Source organism: Lactuca serriola, chromosome 7 (assembly GCF_051521515.1).
Source record: "Lactuca serriola cultivar US96UC23 chromosome 7, Lser_US96UC23_V15, whole genome shotgun sequence".
NCBI classification, from domain to species: Eukaryota; Viridiplantae; Streptophyta; class Magnoliopsida; order Asterales; family Asteraceae; genus Lactuca; species Lactuca serriola.
In genome coordinates this window covers 171,870,595-171,889,668 of record NC_136414.1, presented here as the reverse complement: position 1 = coordinate 171,889,668, position 19,074 = coordinate 171,870,595, and positions in this window count along the sequence as shown.

Here is a 19,074-nt window from a genome sequence, read left to right as displayed (position 1 = left end):
AATAAATAAATACTACATAGCAAAATAACAAAAAAAAGTAAGTCTTCAACAAACATTGTTAAAAAAAAAAAAAAAAAAAAACTGCAACAAACATTGTTCAAATATAACATAAAAGTTCAATGAGAATCTTCATTGTTCTCAATCTCATTGTCGTCGTCGGTGGTGAAGACGAGTGGCCAGAGGTCCTTTAGACGGATAATCGTCGACTGAGAAAAAGACAACTAGCTTTTGGTGGGGCGCTGCAAAAGAAAGGGGGTCGAACGAACGAAGCAGATCACTTAAAACCCTATACCGACGAAATGTCGTTAGTATAGAGTTAAGTCCCACGACGTCATTTACCCTTTTCATAAATTAAAAATAAGATAAATAAGAAATATATTTACAGACGACAAGTCGCCTGTGTCGACATGGAGTATCATGCAGATCGCTATCATTCTATAGGGACGACTTGTCGTCGCTATAACCCATACAAAACGGGCATCATTTCTTTTTTCTGCAAAATGGAATATAAATATATAAAAATCATATTTGGCATAAACTATACCAATGTATTGTCGGCAAAAGTTTTGAGGAAACCGTGTAAAACTTTTTTTTCCTGCTTATGGTATACTGACGACTTATCAACTCTATATATTCTTATGTAAAAAAAATTTAGTCAACTATATACCGACGAAATGTCATATATATATAGATGAAACAGTACCGACAACTTAAGTCGTGTGCATAGCGGTCGTCGGCATAGGACTTATTTCTTGTAGTGCTACTCTGATATACTTCTTTAATACATTTCTTACTTGTCACTACAAGAAAAGGTACCTACACGATGCCTCAAAATATTTCATTGCTATAAATGGAGATTTAGTGACGGTGTGTCGTTAAAATATATCTGACGAGAGCAATTTGACTTCTTAAGATATGGAGATGTCATGTGGTCACAGTTAAGTCACTACAACAATAATTAATTATCGTGAAGATGTCATTAGCGATGATAACAACTATTAGCTGCAACAGCTAACATATTTGTTTGGTGTCGCCGCTAATGGTATCACCACTATTGCCAAATAAATGATATGCTATTGCCAAGAGGTAAACATATTTTTTGATATGTTGTATCGATCCAAAGGCTGTCATCTTGTGTCGTACAACAACAATGCCGACGACATCAATAACGATGACAAATGTCGCCACTAATACTCGAAAAAAATGAACTGCTCCCTCCAATGGTTCTCTGTTAATGACCAACTGTCATCGCTAAAAGTGGTCATTGATTAATCCCTCTTTCATTCATTATTTCACCTATATCTTCCATTTCTCTCAATTCTTCTCTCCGACGATTTCATACTTATTTCAGAGATTTCGTCTTGGTTCGATTGATTTTGACCTCCCACTGCCACAAGGAGCCACATTCACTATTGACAACGTCATTAATCCATCATCGACAACCCCCATGGTACCGACGACCACCACAAGTTCTTCTCTACCTGTCCTCTTATGCTCTTTTTCTTCTCTTGATTACCAAGATACAAAGTTTAATTTTACAAAATTTCATGATTATGGTTGGCTGTTTCTTTTTACTACTAGAGTACATCCACCACAACACAACCACCCTTCTTTATTGCTGCCAGGAATCGGAATCAAGTTCCACTTTATTTAATGTTATTGTTGCACAATAGAGTGTTGGGTTTAGTCCGACTTGACCAACTATGTTATTTTTTGCGCAATAGGTCATCTAACGTTTACTATACATGTTAATTAATCCATTATCGTTAGTTTTTAATCATTCATCCGTTAAGCAATTGTTATAAATTACACAATAACCCCCATGATTTAAATTTCTTTTGTAGTTTGTCTTTTACCAGCTATAGTTTAAATTATACAATCTAAACTGTCACATTTCTGAAATTATGGGGACCAAAGTGTAACATTGTCATTGTCTTCGCCATTAAATTTGGTTGAAATATACCAGACAGAAATTACCATTTTGGGTTTATCAAATTCAACCCATACAACACAAATTTTCTTCAAATTGATTAACGATTAATGGTTCATTGAATTCAATTCCATACACATTGAGGAGTTGTGATATAATTGGCATGACTGGACTATCTCTATTACAGTAGAAGAAAGAATATGCAAAATCAAATCCCTAGGGTAATAACTTTGACAGAAGGAACACTAGTTTACAATACATAATCTAAAAATCTTATAGTTTAGAAAAAACTTGGAATGAACACCAATTGCACACCCGTTTCAAACTAACGACTCCCTTTAATCATATGAACACACATAAACAAAAGAAAATTTGACTTAGTGAAGATTAACAAACCATGGAACTTGATCGTCGTCTTTGGAGAGACCTCTACGGTAAAATAGATCTTAATATTTGATTTTATTCATGATAAAAGACATCACAAAATAGGAAGCCCTATCTTTCTTGGAGAAGGAGGTTTCCATCATAGAGTTAGAGTCGGAATTTCAGTTCGTAGACGATATTGAGGAGTTGTGATGATTAATTCTAGGGAATCGCTGATCATTGAGATGTTTGTTTCCATATAGATTTGAATTTCAGATTGTAGAAACGTTACGATGATCGATCTAAAATCCTTCAGGTCTGGAGAAACTATCATTGTCGATAGAGGGAAAGAATGAGCAGATTTTGTAGTTGGAGAGACGAAGTGATGAGGTCGATGATGAACTGTGGGTTTCTTAAAAATTATATTAATTAAGCTAATTATTAATTATTAGGAAACGTTACACTTTGGTCCCCACATTTTCAGAAATGTGGCAGTTTTGGTCGTATAATTTAAATCATAGCCTGTAAGGGACCAACAACGAACGAAATTTAAACCATATGAGTTATTTGTGTAATTTAGAATAACATGTTAACGAAGCAATGATTAAAAGCTAGCGATAATGGCTTAATTGACATGTACAATAAAAGTTAGGTAGCATATTGTGCAAAAAAAAAAAAATAACATGATTGGTCAATTCATACCAAACCCAAAACTTCATTGGGCTATAATGACATTATCCCTTTATTTATTTATGTATGTATCAGGTATATATTTACAGTTAATGTATATATAAAAGTGTATACATTGTGTATTTATAGGCCTAAGTGTATATTAAGTGTATTTATATGTCTGAAAACTTGGAATTACTTATGTATATACGTATCTGTATGCAATGAGGAATGCATGCTTATATAATGTATGTATATGTGTTTATATTGTATATATATGAAAAATGTATAATGTATATGTTTGTATAATGTATGCAAACATGAATGTATGTATATGTCTATATGCAAACATGTATGTATGTATGTGAATTAGTCATAGCCTTAGGGATTTGCTAATTTGATTGGAACATGGTTTCAGTTTTATGGTCATAATTATTAAGGACTTCATTTTTAAGTACTTTATTGTTAAAGACTTAATTAATAATGGCTTGATGATTTGTTAATCTTTTTTTTATTTGTACCTAACTTGTTAAACCTAAAGTTTTGTTTTTTATGTAATCCTCATGTAACACCCATTTTCCTGGATAAATAAAATTAGGGTTTCAAGGGGGTCAAAAGGTTGGATTTTGGAGAAAAAGGTGCCTCACGACATGAGGCATAAGAGGCTCATGATGTGAGGTGGGTTAAGATGAATTGTTACGTGGGACTGGTCTCACGACATGAGACACATACTTCTCGCTACATGAGAACTGTTGCAGCCCAAGCCCATGATCTTTTAGGGGTTCCTTCGTATTTAAGCACTTATAAACTCATTTGAGGGTTTCTTATCAGTCCCAAACGCTCTTTTATCCCATAAAAACCCAAGTCTTCATCTTTGCTTGAGCTTTGGTCATTTGGAGCCTTTCTCGGTTTGGAAGAAGAAGAAGAAAAGAAGATGTGGGTGATCTTTTGTGGAGGCTTGCAAGGAATCAACATCATCATCAACTTACATTGTTTTTTGGACCATTGTAAGTGTTAAAGTTTCCATCTTTGTTGTTATATAAGGCTAGATCTAAGTTTTGTCCCACTTTTCTCTCTGGTTAAGCAAGTTTAACGAATACAAACTATAAAGTTGGCACCTTATGGGTTTTAATGGCCTTAAGAGTGTTATGGAGTTTAGATCTAGTGAATGGTTCGGTTTTGGAACCTTGCATGAAAGTTGGATGTATTTTTCTTTAACTTTTGACCCACATGAGATCTAGAAATGTATTGGACATATATGTCTTCAAAGCATCGACTTTCAAGTGTATTAAGGAGTTATAAGACCTTATGGAAAGCTAGAGTTCAAGGATTAATGGATTAAGGACGTAAAAGTTGGATTTTTGGTCTTAGACTGTTCTCATAACATGACACAAAAAGTCTCATGTCGTGACGAGTGCTTAATCCCGTTTTTGAAGAGCTTCTTGGGGCTCACGCATAAGGAAAGTTTGCCCACGTCGTGAGGCCAGCTCAGGTGTCATTCCTTGATTGAGTTGGCTATGGTGAGTCGTGATCAATCGGAATCAGACCGAGTGAGCTCTCACAATGTGACCAAGGGCTGGTCAATATGTGAGGATGGATAGTTGACATTATAGGATGTTGAATTTGACTTTGACCATTGACTTTTTTCTTAGTTTGACTTCTGGTCAAAATTCTATTTTTAGAAAGTTGACTTAGTGTTTGCCTTGTGTGGATTGATAGGAGGTGTCAAGCACCCGTATTTTGGAAGGAAAGCAATTAGCTGAGATCATATTTGTGATTCAGGTGAGTCTCTTCACCGTACTCGTGGGCCGAAGGCAACAATGTCAACCCAGTAGGATCTGCTATGCTAGTTGTCTTTGTGAATCTTACATGTATTGTATGTGTTTATATGTATACCGTGTAGGCCCCTATGCCAAGCGGGGCTTGATGAGTGTGTTATAGTATGCTAGATGTCGCTGTACTTACGGGTCGAAGGCACGACTGCCAACCCATTGGATTATGTTATAATATGTTAGTTGTCTTTATGACTATTGCATGTGTTGTATCTGTTTATACGTATAACGGGTAGGGTCTGATGTCGGGTGGGATCCGATGTATGTATGACATACTGTATTTTGGGGATCTCACTAAGCTCTAAGCTCTATGCTTAAAGTTTATGTTTATGGTGCCAGGTACTTCCGGTTCGAAAGGGCAGGGTCCGACATGATCGCAGTTCAACCACTCACGTTTCCGCACTTTATGATTTTGGGATTGTACTTTGATAACTATTTTTATTTTCATATACTTTTGAATGATAAAAAAGGATAAATGGTATTTATGTTTGAATCAAAAACAAAATTTGTACCTTATAAATTTTGGGATGTTACATGTTAGCATATCCCTTTAGGAATACGCCAAATATAACAGAACAATTAAAGACGACCTGCTCAATGGCCATCACCTATTTGACACCGAGGTTGGACCCTCACCCTCTCAGCCCCAGACTCATCCCTTGGTGCACAAGGTACAAATTTAGCTCCATGACAAAACAATACTAGCCTCTTCCCAGACCATCGGGTGTAACTCTCAGGGCATGGTCCTCTGGGGACTCTGCACCAATAGAAGATAACCATTAGAGGATCACAACCCGCCAATAGGATGCCCCTATATCATGTCGGCTCTAAAGAGAAAAAAAGGTATTGTCGGAGTTTTGTCCCCCAGATTACATGTATAAGTAGAACCCTTCTCCTCCAAGAGAAGGGATTGCCATTTTCTTTACTTTTTCCAGTAGAACTCAAATTCTCTCATCTCGTTACTGACTAGACCATCGGAGCTTCGTTCTGGAATTCTTCCCCGGATGACGTCTAATGGTCTCTCCTTCTGTGCAGTGATTCTCAGGCTTAGCCCACCTAGAGATAGAGTTAAGCTCGGATGACATATTACAACATCTAGTGTCATCCGGGTGTGTACTCAGAGTTAGACAACCAGTAAAAATGACACTAGACATCGGCAACCGCGAATAAAGGTGTCAGGCTATCAGAATGTTGGTGAACCTAGTGTGAAAAAATTGAACCCACCCATTGATGGCACTAGGTTTGCCTATGCCAAAAGCGCAACCTTCTCTCAGCACACGAGCGGTGTTGACTCACAGTCTAACAGTAGGTTGTACAACTACAAACGAACTCCTTAACCATAACAGTCAGCAGGATCGACTGATTGACCAAATCCAACACTAGCATGGAGAAAGCACGTGAAACCGACGAAAACCAACAAAATCGGAAAACCTTCACAATCAAGAGGCCACACAATGAGCATGCATGTCGTCAAATGAATGACGTAGATGAGCTATCACAAACGATCTGAAACATCAACTTCTCGTCAGCACACCCGTATCATCACAACTAGGACCCCAATGATTAACTCCACATCAACACATGCATATGAAAAAAGCATATCTACCACGTTTACATAGAAAATAGAAGTAGCACCGGTATCTTGTATGAACACTTCTTTAGGTAATTACCAACCTCCATGAAAGAAGACCTAAAACCACCAACTGGGGATCCACTGGTAGGCTTCACAAGGCACAGCCTATATCCACTAGGTACCATACACCTCCCTTTCACACTAGTTAGCTATGATGGGAGAGAAAGTGTAACACGGGCAATCGAGTTCTATGTAATACGGTACTCGACGAAACACAACATGTTATTGGGATGACGGACGCTGTTCTAACTGCAAGCCATGCCATTAACTATCAACAGAAGAATCATGTTTAACATATGCATGGGATCAGCCACAATCGTCGCTAGCACCCTACGTCAGCAAATCTACCACCGAATCCTCACATCCCCAGATTTGGTTTGAACCACCACAAAATCTAAGGTGGAACACCTAAAGGAAAGCCACAACATACACCTAGATCACCCATAAAAAGAAGTATAGATCAATGTCTGATGGAAAAAGTCTTCAAAAAAGCATGTTATTATCTAATTAAGTCAACACAATGCACATCATAACTAATAACATTAAACAAATAATAACGTCATTAAGGCCTTAATAATTAAGTCACAATAAAAATAACTTTTAGATTTGTCTAATTAAACCCTTAAAATTAATTAGTTATCAATTAAGTTTGTATCAATTAAGCCCTTAAGAAACCATTTAGAACTTTCGAAGCATATTACACATCAAATAAGTAGCAACTCTTCATTAAGCCTTTTCTAAACATATTAAGAACTTTCAAAGCATATTAACATGAAATTTGAAGCATCTCTTGATTAAGAACTTAAAAGTAAGAATCAATAGGAAAATCGATAACTTTTAAGGAAAAATAGAACCTTAAGGTGGTTGCAGCCGGTGATGGTACTAGGTGGTAGCCAAAAGTGGTGGTTGAAAATAAACCATAGATGGTAGGTGGTGGTGGCGTTTGATGGAGGTGGTGTTGCTTTGTCTTAATCGATGGTGGTCAGGGTTGGTCGTCGGTAACATTAGAAATGACAAAGTTTTATAGTAAACTAGTTGGGTTTTGTAGAAAAGCTCTAGTGGTGAGTAACAATAGTAATGTGGAATGCTCTGGGTGTGATTGTCATCCTTACTGGGGCGCAATGGACTTTGATTCTCAGTTTTTATTATAGCTCAATGAGAATTGATCGTCCGGGGGAGAAGGGGATCTAAAGGAGCAACGTATTAGCGGCGACAAGAGAAATAGCCAACCATTGAATCCATCATGCGATTAACGGTTAGGTTTCTGTTGGAACTAAGCACTCAGATCATTGTTTAGTATCAATAGTGGTGACGCTTTTAGCAATGACATCACCAATAACTACATCAAAAGCGTACATTAAATGTCGCTGTTATATGTGGTGTAACGTCCCAAAAATACGAGCCAAAAAAATTCATTTTTAAAACATATAATTAGTGAAGCATTAGAAATAAAAGCGTTCACCAATCATAACATTTTATAAAAGATTTCACGTGTATGGAAAACATTTTCATAAACATAATAATGTCAGAGTACAAATCCCCAGGCAGATCTCATAGTGCGGAATACGAGGCATGTGTGTGATGGGCCGCTACCGCGCCAGCTCCTTCTCCTTCGAAGAAGAGGTACCTGAAACCAAAACTGAAAACTGTAAGCACGAAGCTTAGTGAGTTCCCCCATAATACCTCACACCATACAAACATACAATGAACAGCTAGGAGATACGGGCCTCGCCCACACTCATTAAGATACGGGCCTAGCCTATACTCCGCTAGTTGGGAGATACGGGCCTCACCCACACTCCCTTATCTGAGAGATACGGGCCTCGCCCACACTCCACTATCAGAGAGATACGGGCCTCGCCCACACTTAGCTGCTAATCTATAACATACAAGTATCACACAGACAACGAGTAGAGACAAATCTATCTTACTGGCATATATCATCATCAAACTCAACCATGAGATACGGGCTCTGCCCACACTCCAACACTAGAACATCGTCTATATGGGCCGGCCTTGGTGCCTTAGACCCGTTACTACTGGGAGGAAACTCACCTTGAAGAGTAGCTACCGAAAGTCTGATTGCTCGACGTCTGGCTGCTGCACCGGTAATCCTCCAGCTACAAACCCATAAACATAGATTAGCCACTCATAAATACCCTTAGGTCAATTGACTGACTCATCCCTGGTCCAAGGTCAACTCCTTCGTCAAAGTCAACTTCCTGTTGACTGGACTCGCCGAGTCCTTCTCCTACTAACCCGGTCCTACTCACCAAGTCCCTCTTTCCACACATTGAGTCACCCTTGACTCACTACTCGGGACAATGGAACCGACTCGCCGAGTCTGAGAGCAACTCGTCGAGTTCCACGAGAAGATCTCCTACTCGCTTCCAATCCTCACCAGAACATCCCGCAAGAGGATTTGGGGTTTTGGGACTACGTTACACTGCTAATCCCGCATGCGGATACGAAGGGTTGGACCTTCAACACTTAAACCCCTCTTACTCAGTGAAAGTTCATATGACTCGTCGAGTTTGAAGAACAACTCGGCGAGCTCCATGCAATCTTCATAGGACTCGCCGAGTTGTTCATCCAACTCGCCGAGTCTAAGACCATCTTCATAGAACTCGCCGAGTTCCACTTTGGGACTCGCCGAGTCCCTTCGACCCACTTCCCATACATACCAAAACTGAGACATGTAAAGCTTCTAACCCATAGGACTATGCTCCTAGTGCATGCTTATCTCGTAAAGTTGCAAACTTTACGTGCATGCATGGCCCTATAAGCTCAAGAAGGCAAATCCAAGCTCTTTAAGGGGTCATACACTCAATAGGGACCTCAATAACTCCAACCATAGAGACTTTATACTTCTAGGACGTCCATAAGATCCCAATCTGAAGTCCTTTCAGAACTTAAAGCATAATTACATGGAATTTGAGGTTTTAGGGCTTGAAACCACTAATTTAGGACACAAAGGGGATCTAATGAACTAATGGTCAAGGTAAGAACTTTTCTACCTGAATGGAAGCTTCTCATAGTGTAGATTCCGGATCTACCTCCCCTCCTTGCACACTTCAACCTCCTCTTCCTTCCTCTAAGCTCCAAACCTTCTCCACAAAGCCAAAATCACTCTCAAGAACAATATGGGAGCTAGGGTTTCTTTCTACAGTTCTCTGGAAGTGTTAGGGACTAAGGAGGCCAAGTTTGAGCGTTTAAATAGGGTGCAAATGCCCGGATTAGGGTTTTTGTCCAAACAGGGTCTACTCGCCGAGTACAAGGTTCAAACCCCGCGCCTTATCCCGCTCCTACTCGGCGAGGTGGTCCTTCAACTCGCCGAGTGCAAGGCAAAAATGCAAAAAATTAAAATATTAATCACAAGGAGTACGTACCAGGAACCAGGTGCTACAAATCTCCCCCACTTATTTCAGACTTCGTCCTCGAAGTTTGCTGCTCGATCCTGAAACAGCTCTGGGTAATGCTCCATCATCTCTTCCACCAACTCCCAAGTCCACTCCGATCCCTTTCGGTGCTGCCATTGCACCTTCAGGAGTTCCACCCTCTTGTTCCTTAGATCCTTCGACTTCCTATCGAGGATCGCCACAGGACGCTCGATGTAATTCAAGCTGTCGTCGACCTAAATATCCTCCATAGGGACCACTGCCGAGTCGTCTACCAAACACTTCCGCAATTGAGAGACGTGGAAAGTGATGTGGATCTGGCTGAGTTCGGCTGGCAGATCCAACCTATACGCCACCTTTCCCACCCGAGCTACAACCCTGAATGGCCCGATGAACCTTGGACCCAACTTGCCTCGCTTCCTGAATCGGATGACGCCTTTCGACGGTGACACCTTCAGGAGAACCATATCCCCGACTTGGAATTCCAAGTCTGAACAACGCTTGTCGGCATAACTTTTTTGCCGACTCTGGGCAGTCTGGAGCCTACTCCGGACCTGCTGGATCTTCTCTGTCGTCTGGAGCACCACTTTGGTGCTTCTTATGACCCTCTGGCCAACCTCTCCCCAACATATCGGGGTCCTGCACCTCCTTCCATACAACATCTCGAAGGGAGGACAGTCGATGCTCGCATGATAGCTATTATTATATGAGAACTCCGCCAACGGGAGGTAGGTATCCCAACCACCTCCGAATTCCAGAACACATGCCCGCAACATATCCTCCAACGTTTGGATGGTCCGCTCGCTCTGACCATCCATCTGCGGGTGAAAAGCGGTGCTGAAATGCAGACGAGTACCCAACTCGTCATGGAACCTCTTCCAAAACGTGGAAGTAACTCGCACATCTCTATCTGAAATCACTGATACGGGCACCCCGTGCCGTGCCACTACCTCCCTGATATAGATGTCGGCCAACTTCTCGGCTGAGATGCTCTCCTGAATTGGGTTAAAATGGGTGCTCTTGGTCAACCGGTCCACGATGACCCATATTGAATCCACTCCCCGCGCGTTCCTGGGTAGCTTCGTGATAAAGTCCATCGTAATATCTTCCAATTTCCACAACGGGATATCCAACGGCTGCATCTTGCCGTGCGATCTCTGATGCTCGGCCTTGACCTTCCTGCAGGTCAAGCACTGCTCGACGTAGCAAGCCACATCCCGCTTCATGCAGGGCCACCAATAGTCCAAATGAAGATCCCTATACATCTTCGTCGCCCCGGGATGAATGGAGAATCGAGATTTGTGCACCTCCTCCATCAAGACCTGGCACATGCCCCCGAGGTACGGCACCCACACCCTGCGGTGTAATGACAATAATCCCTTGCTATCATAGTCGAAGGAGGAAACCTGACCCACTATGCGCTCACTCTTCCGATGTTCCTCCTTCATGGCCTCCTGCTGGGCCTCCCGAATTCGCTCTAAAAGCGGGGTCACCATTGTCATCCGCATGCAAATATCCTTGATCAGCGCCGCCTTGCGGCTTAGCACATCGGCCACCACATTGGCCTTGCCCGGGTGGTAAAGGATCTCACAATCATAATCCTTCACCACATCGAGCCACCGACGCTGTCTCATGTTCAGATTCGGCTGATCCATGAGGTACATCAAACTCTTGTGGTCCGTGTAAATGGTACTCTGAACCCCATAGAGGTAATGTCGCCAAATTTTGAGGGCGAAGACCACCGCCCCCAACTCTGAATCGTGCGTCGGGTAGTTCGCCTCGTGACGCTTCAGCTGCCTCGAAGCATAGGCAATGATATGACCTCTTTGCATCAGTACCACGCCCAACCCCGAAATGGACGCATCACAATATACCACAAAATCCTCTACGCCCTCTGGTAGGGCTAAGATTGGCGCCTCACACAATCTCTGTCTCAGAACCTCGAATGCTGCCTGCTGCTCAGGCCCCCATCGAAAGACCACGACTTTCTTAGTCAGTCGCGTCAGGGGTACGACCATCTTTGAGAAGTCCTGAATGAATCTCTGATAGTAGCCCGCTAATCCCAGGAAACTCCGAATCTCAGATGGAGACTTCGGAACCTCCCATCTCATCACGTCCTCCACCTTGACCGGGTCTACTGAAATCCCGTTCTGGTTGACGAGGTGCCCAAGAAACTGCACCTCACGCAACCAAAACTCACATTTGGAGAACTTGGCGTACAAGCTCTCCCTCCTCAAGGTCTCTAAAACCTCTCTCAGATGCTCCTCGTGCTCCTCCTGCGTCTTGGAATAAACCAAGATGTCATCAATGAAAACTATCACAGACCGATCTAGCAACGGTCTACATACGTGGTTCATGAGGTCCATGAACACGGCAGGAGCATTGGTGAGCCCAAACGGCATCACCACGAACTCATAATGGCCGTAACGCGTCCGAAACGCGGTCTTCTGTACATCCTCCTCTCGGACCCTCATCTGATGATACCCCGGACGCAAATCGATCTTGGAGAACCAAGATGCTCCCTGCAACTGATCAAAGAGGTCATCAATCCTCGGGAGTGGGTAACGGTTCTTCACTGTTACCTTATTCAGCTCCCGGTAATCAATACACATCCAATGCGACCCGTGCTTCTTCTTTACAAACAGGATCGGGGCTCCCCAGGGTGAACTGCTCGGTCAAACAAATCCCTTGTCTAGCAACTCCTGCAACTGCGTAGACAACTCCTGCATCTCGGGAGGAGCCAACCGATAGGGTGCCTTGGCTATCGGAGCCACACCAGGAACTAGGTCAATCATGAACTCTACTTGACGCTCTGGAGGTATTCCAGGATGCTCCTCCGGGAACACATCAGCGTAGTCTCACACCACTGGAACCTCGTTCACCGTCGCCTTACCCGCCTCCCGGGTATCCATGACGTACGTGACATATCCCGCGCAACCCTACTGAAGGTAGCGCCTAGCCCTTGCAGCTGAACATACTGTGGGTCCACGCTGTGGCCTCTCGCCGTGGATCACCAACTCTCCCCCACTAAGGGTCCTGATCCGCACCAGCTGCTGTACGCAATCTATCACCGCCCCATTAGGGCTCAACCAATCCATGCCTATAATCACCTTGTTCCCACGCAACGGAATGAGAACCAAATCCACCAAGTAACGCTCCTCAAATAACCTTAGAACACAATCCCTGAACACTGTTGATGCTCGCACTGATCGATCATCGGCAATTTCCACCTCTAAAGGGCAATCTAACATGCCCGAAGACTCAGTAAACCTCATGCTAAGCGCAAGGGAAACAAATGACCGGGTCGGACCCGAGTCAAACAACACCTGAACAGGAATACCGTTCACATGGAACGATCCTAATGCATAAATATAAAGCACATATCAATATCATAACATCATAAAAATAAGATAGAGAGAAAGAATTATACCCGTCACCACATCGGGTGCGGCGCGTGCCTCCTCTGTCGTTAGCTGAAATGCCCGACTCCTCACCACTGGAGTCTCTGCCTTGCCCTGCCGGCCATCTGTAATCCGCTGGGTAGCTGGAGCCGGCGCCTCAACCGGCGCCGATGCTGTTAACTAGGGGCAATTGGCCCTATTGTGGCCCCTCTGGTTGCAGTGGAAACACAGCAACTCAGATGTCTGAACAACCGAGACAAGGGCAGTACAATCCCTGCTAAAGTGCCCCGCCTTGCCGCACTTGTAGTAGCCTGATGATCCCAATCTACATGCTCCCTCATGCGACCTGCCGCATTTTCCGCAGCGGCCCGGCCCTCCTTGACCTTTCGGCCTACCATCTGATCCCTTGGGATTCTTGCCCGAAGCCCCAACCACCTACCTCGTCTCTGCCTTTCTCTTTCGAATGTGCTCCAAATCAATCTCCCTTTCCCTCGCCCTGGAAATCATGGACTCCAGGGTAGGGCAAGCTGAAAAGCTAACATGCTCTCGGATGTCAGCCCGTAGCATGTCATGATAGCGGGTCCTCCTCATATCCTCATCTTCCGCATACTGGGGCACCAGCAATGCCCTCTCCCGGAACTTGGCGGTGATCTCCGCCATAGTCTCCGTCGTCTGTCTCATATCCAAGAACTCCCTGGCCAGCTGCTGAAGCTCGACAGCCGGCGCGAACTCTGCCCTGAACCTGGTCGCGAAGTCCGACCAAGTCATAGCCTCGACAGCCGAGGCTCCCAAGGACTCACCCACGGACTCCCACAAATCCCTAGCCCGATCTAGTAAACACCCTACTGCGAACCTCACCTTCGACCCCTCAGGGCAGAAGCTAATCATCTGTGCAGACTCAATGTCTGCAATCCATCGTCTGGCAGCTATGGGGTCCTTTGCCCCGTGAAAATCCGGCGCACCACTGCCCCGGAAGTCCTTAAAGGACAGTGTGCGAGATCTTGTTTGGCCAGATGCCATGTCGCTCCTGAAGCTTCAACTATCCCTTCCTTGATCGACCCGAAAATGATGGGAGTCGACTCAAGGATGCCTCTGGTGATCTCTGACGCGATGAACTAGCGTAGCCTCTCATATATTGGCTCGGAACCTGATCCTGAACCCGACCCCTCTCCGGAACTGCCACCCGCTGGCCTCTGGTGTAGTACCACCACAGAGACAACCATTAGTGATACTGATACCCCTAAGGGATCACATCTATTTCAAGTTCCCTGGTCTTGTCTCAGCCTTCCTTACTTCAGGTACGGATCCTTTACTTTCAATAGTACGAGCCCATACTACTTTCCACATCTATCCGTACCTTCTCCAAGGACTGCCTTGACTCCACCAGGCCCCTTTCACTACCGCTGATCACTGCTATACTCATCCTAGGCCTACCCTAGGAAACCTCTGACTCCACCCAACCTAGTCCTCAGCTGGTGAAGGTCTCTTTGTAATGCCAATTAGCCATTACCTGAATACAATCACATGCAACGAGGCTCGGATAATCCTTCAAGTAAGGGACTCATTGTGACATCCCGAAAATCTCGGCCAGAAAAGACCGATTTCATTTATGCTTTTTAAACATTTTCAGAGTAAATCCGTTTGATTTTAAAAGAGATGCGGAATTTGTTCCCAAAAACAAAACATGATAAAATAGATATTTATCAAAACATTTCATAAAGAAATATGATTTCATTTCATAATCAAAAGTCGGGATGTCATGTTCCGATACAGATCATAAATCATAAACGATAGCATTACAAGTCATTCAACAAATATATACATATACAGACTTGTAAACAAAAACAACTTGATGATTCGCCCATCTTAAGCTCTTGCGCCACTTCCTGTAATACAAATCAACTGAGTGGGTCAGGCTTGGGAGCCTGGTGAGCATATAGGGTTTTCAAACCCACAATAATTATATTTAATTACAACAATCAACAATAAACCCGATTACCCATTCCCGTTATCCTCACCTTACGTTCCTAAAAATAACGTCTATTATAAGGAACTTATTTCAGGATTTTCATCGGGACGGACATTACTGCAGAGGGGCTTCCTCAACAATAAGTGTCCTAAAGGCAACCATGTGGGGGATAGAGTACACCGGTGAACACGTCGTTCACAACACCTACAGGTAATGAGCCTGCTAGTGTTCCACAGGACAGTCTAGAATAGTCCGTGGCCGTCATCCATACTCTACTGAATGACTAGAATAACACCAATAACACCGAGGCCTCTCATCTGTTTATTTCACACCAATTATCTACCCATGTTCTACCCAACATATTAGTAGATAAAAATATACATTTTTATACATTGTTTAAAAACCTGTATAGCATGCATTAATCCATACATATTCCACATAACAGATGAGGCACACACATAACACGTATTTCATAGAGAATATACATTCACACATATAACCACAAAATATATACACGTAGCACGTATTTTATATTAAATACTTCATAATATTGCATTGGAAAGAAAATAACTACACACTCACTTGATCAGAAGATGATCCGACAACACTACGACTTATAGAAGTAGCGTCTCTCCGTAGATCTGGAAGATCTTCACAAAAACCGGCTCCTCGCGGGCAGGGCTTCGGCTCGGGAATAACGCTCTTCGGGATCCTCGGGGCTTCGGATCTTGCTTCGGGGCTCGGGAATGATACCGGGGCTTCGGGATATGATTGGCACGCAAATCGAGGCAAAACTTAGAGAGAGGGAAGAGTTTGAACAAGAGAAAATGGCTGATTTCGAGTTCTATTTATAGGCTGAGGGTCTGGGATTACGCGGGGCGTAATCTCAAATTACGCAGGGCGTACTCAGTACGCGGGGCGTACTCGGTTATGCGGAGCGTACTTTGACGTCACTGCATGCGTCGATCTGTGGCACTCGAGTATTGGTCAGGCAACTTGCATCCGCCTAAGTACGCGGGGCGTACTAAAATTACGCGGGGCGTAATTGACTCGTCGAACTTCTAAATTGCGTAACTTTCGCATACGAGCTCCGTTTTCGACGTTCTTTATATCCACGCGAAGGTCAGACCATACTCTATAACTTTCATTTAGACTCTGTCGGCTAATTTTGACTTTTATTTTTATTATATATTTTTAGAAGGCCGGGACAGAAAAACTTCGTTATAAATTCATAACTTCTTCGTCTGACGTCCATTCTCGCCTAACTTTTCATCGTTCCGCTACTAACAACGAGATGTTCGATTCTCATTTAGATTGTTTCGGCTAAAAACCGGTCGATCTCAAATTCATATTTTACGTCACTCGGCGTCGTGCCGGTTCTGTCGCGAAACTTCGACAGGTCATAACTTCTTCGTTATAACTCGGATTTTGGCATTCCTTATATCTCCGGAATCCTTGTTTCAACCACTACAACTTTATGCAAAGATATCGGGCTTATCTCACACTTTAATTTTGACACTTATTTTATTCTTAATTCATTAAGTTATAATAATTAAGAAAATAAACACATAAATCACATAATTCACAAATAATACATTTTTATTATTTCAAATTGGGGTTACAAAGGTTAACCTAGACTATTACATTGCTAAAAATGGAAAGCCCAGAAACACAGGCGTTACAATTAAAGTGGGTTAGATCTGATCCCACATCGGCTTGGAAGGAGAACGAAACATCTCCATATAAGGGGTGTGGATACCTTCCCTATCACAATGCGTTTTAAAGCCGTGAGGGCAGTAGATCCCATAAGAACTCTGCAGTTAAGCGTGCTCGGGCGAGAGTAATACCAGGATGGGTGACCCCCTGGGAAGTCCTCGTGCCGAGTGGCCCAAAGTGGATAATATTGTGATACGTGCCAGAGGGGGATGTTACAAATGGTATCAGAGCTAGGGCACAGGTCGATGTGTTCGACGGGGACGTCGAACCCTATAATGGGGGGTGAAAGTGGGTTAGATCTGATCCCACATCGGCTTAGAAGGAGAACGAAACATCTCCATATAAGGGGTGTGGATACCTTCCCTATCACAACGCGTTTTAAAGCCGTGAGGGCAGCAGATCCCATAAGAACTCTGCACGTAAGCGTGCTCGGGCGAGAGTAATACCAGGATGGGTGACCCCGTGGGAAGTCCTCGTGCCGAGTGGCACAAAGCGGATAATATTGTGATACGTGCCAGAGGGGGATGTTACACTCATTCCTACCAGGGTTAGGACTCAAACAAGAGCTACGCAATAGGGTCGAATCCAACACTCTGAGATTATTCAACCCTGGTCACCTGTGACTTTAACGTATTCACCTAATAGCTAACTCCCATCACTCAAGGCCCTCATAGCACAAAGCAACAACATTCGGACAAAAAGGAAACAATCTCAAGCAACTCTATCCTCATAACAGGAGGCCGGTCACGCACATCACACTTTGTTCCTTCTTAAAACACTTTACTTAGCTTTTAGAAAACATTTTCTTCTTTAAAATCTTTTAATCCCTCGATTTGAGTTCAGACACCCCCGAAGGTTTGTCCGAATCCCTCAAACCAGGGCTCTGATACCAACTTGTAACGTCCCAAAAATACCAGCCAAAAAAATTCATTTTTAAAACATATACCTAGTGAAGCATTAGAAATAAAAGCGTTCACCGATCATAACATTTTATAAAAGATTTCACGTGTTTGGAAAACATTTTCATAAACATAATAATGTCAGAGTACAAATCCCCAGGAAGATCTCATAGTGTGGAATACGAGGCATGTGTGTGATGGGCCGCTACCGCGCCAACTCCTTCCCCTTCGAAAAAGAGGTACCTGAAACCAAAACTGAAAACTGTAAGCACGAAGCTTAGTGAGTTCCCCCATAATACCTCACACCATACAAACATACAATGAACAGCTAGGAGATACGTGCCTCACCCACACTCATGAAGATACGGGTCTCGCCCACACTCCGCTAGCTGGGAGATACGGGCCTCGCCCACACTCCCTTATCTGAGAGATACGGGCCTCGCCCACACTCCACTATCAGAGAGATACGGGCCTCACCCACACTCAGCTGCTAATCCATAACATACAAGTATCACACAGACAACGAGTATAGACAAATCTATCATACTGGCATATATCATCATCAAACTTAACCATGAGATACGGGCTCTGCCCACACTCTAACACTAGCACATCGTCTATACGGGCCGGCCTTGGTGCCTTAGACCCGTTACTACTGGGAGGAAACTCACCTCGAAGAGTAGCTACCGAAAGTCTGACTGCTCGACGTTTGGCTGCTGCACCGGTAATCCTCCGGCTACAAACCCATAAACATAGATTAGCCACTCATAAATACCCTTAGGTCAATTGACTGACCCATCCCTGGTCCAAGGTCAACTCCTTGGTCAAAGTCAACTTCCAGTTGACTGGACTCGTCGAGTTGTGGCACAGACTCGCCAAATCCTTCTCCTACTAACCCGGTCCTACTCGCCAAGTCCCTCTTTCCACTCACCGAGTCACCCTTGACTCGCTACTCGGGACTATGGAACCGACTCATGATCCGACACGCTGAGTCCGAGAGCAACTCACTGAGTTCCACGAGCAGATCTCCTACTCGCTTCCATTCCTCACCAGAACATCCCGCAAGAGGATTTGGGGTTTTGGGACTAGGTTACACTGCTAATCCCGCGTGCAGATACAAAGGGTTGGACCTTCAACACTTAAACCCCTCTTACTCAGTGAAAGTTCATATGACTCGCCGAGTTTGAAGAACAACTCGGCGAGCTCCAGGCAATCTTCATAGGACTCGCCGAGTTGTTCATCCAACTCGCCGAGTCTAAGACCA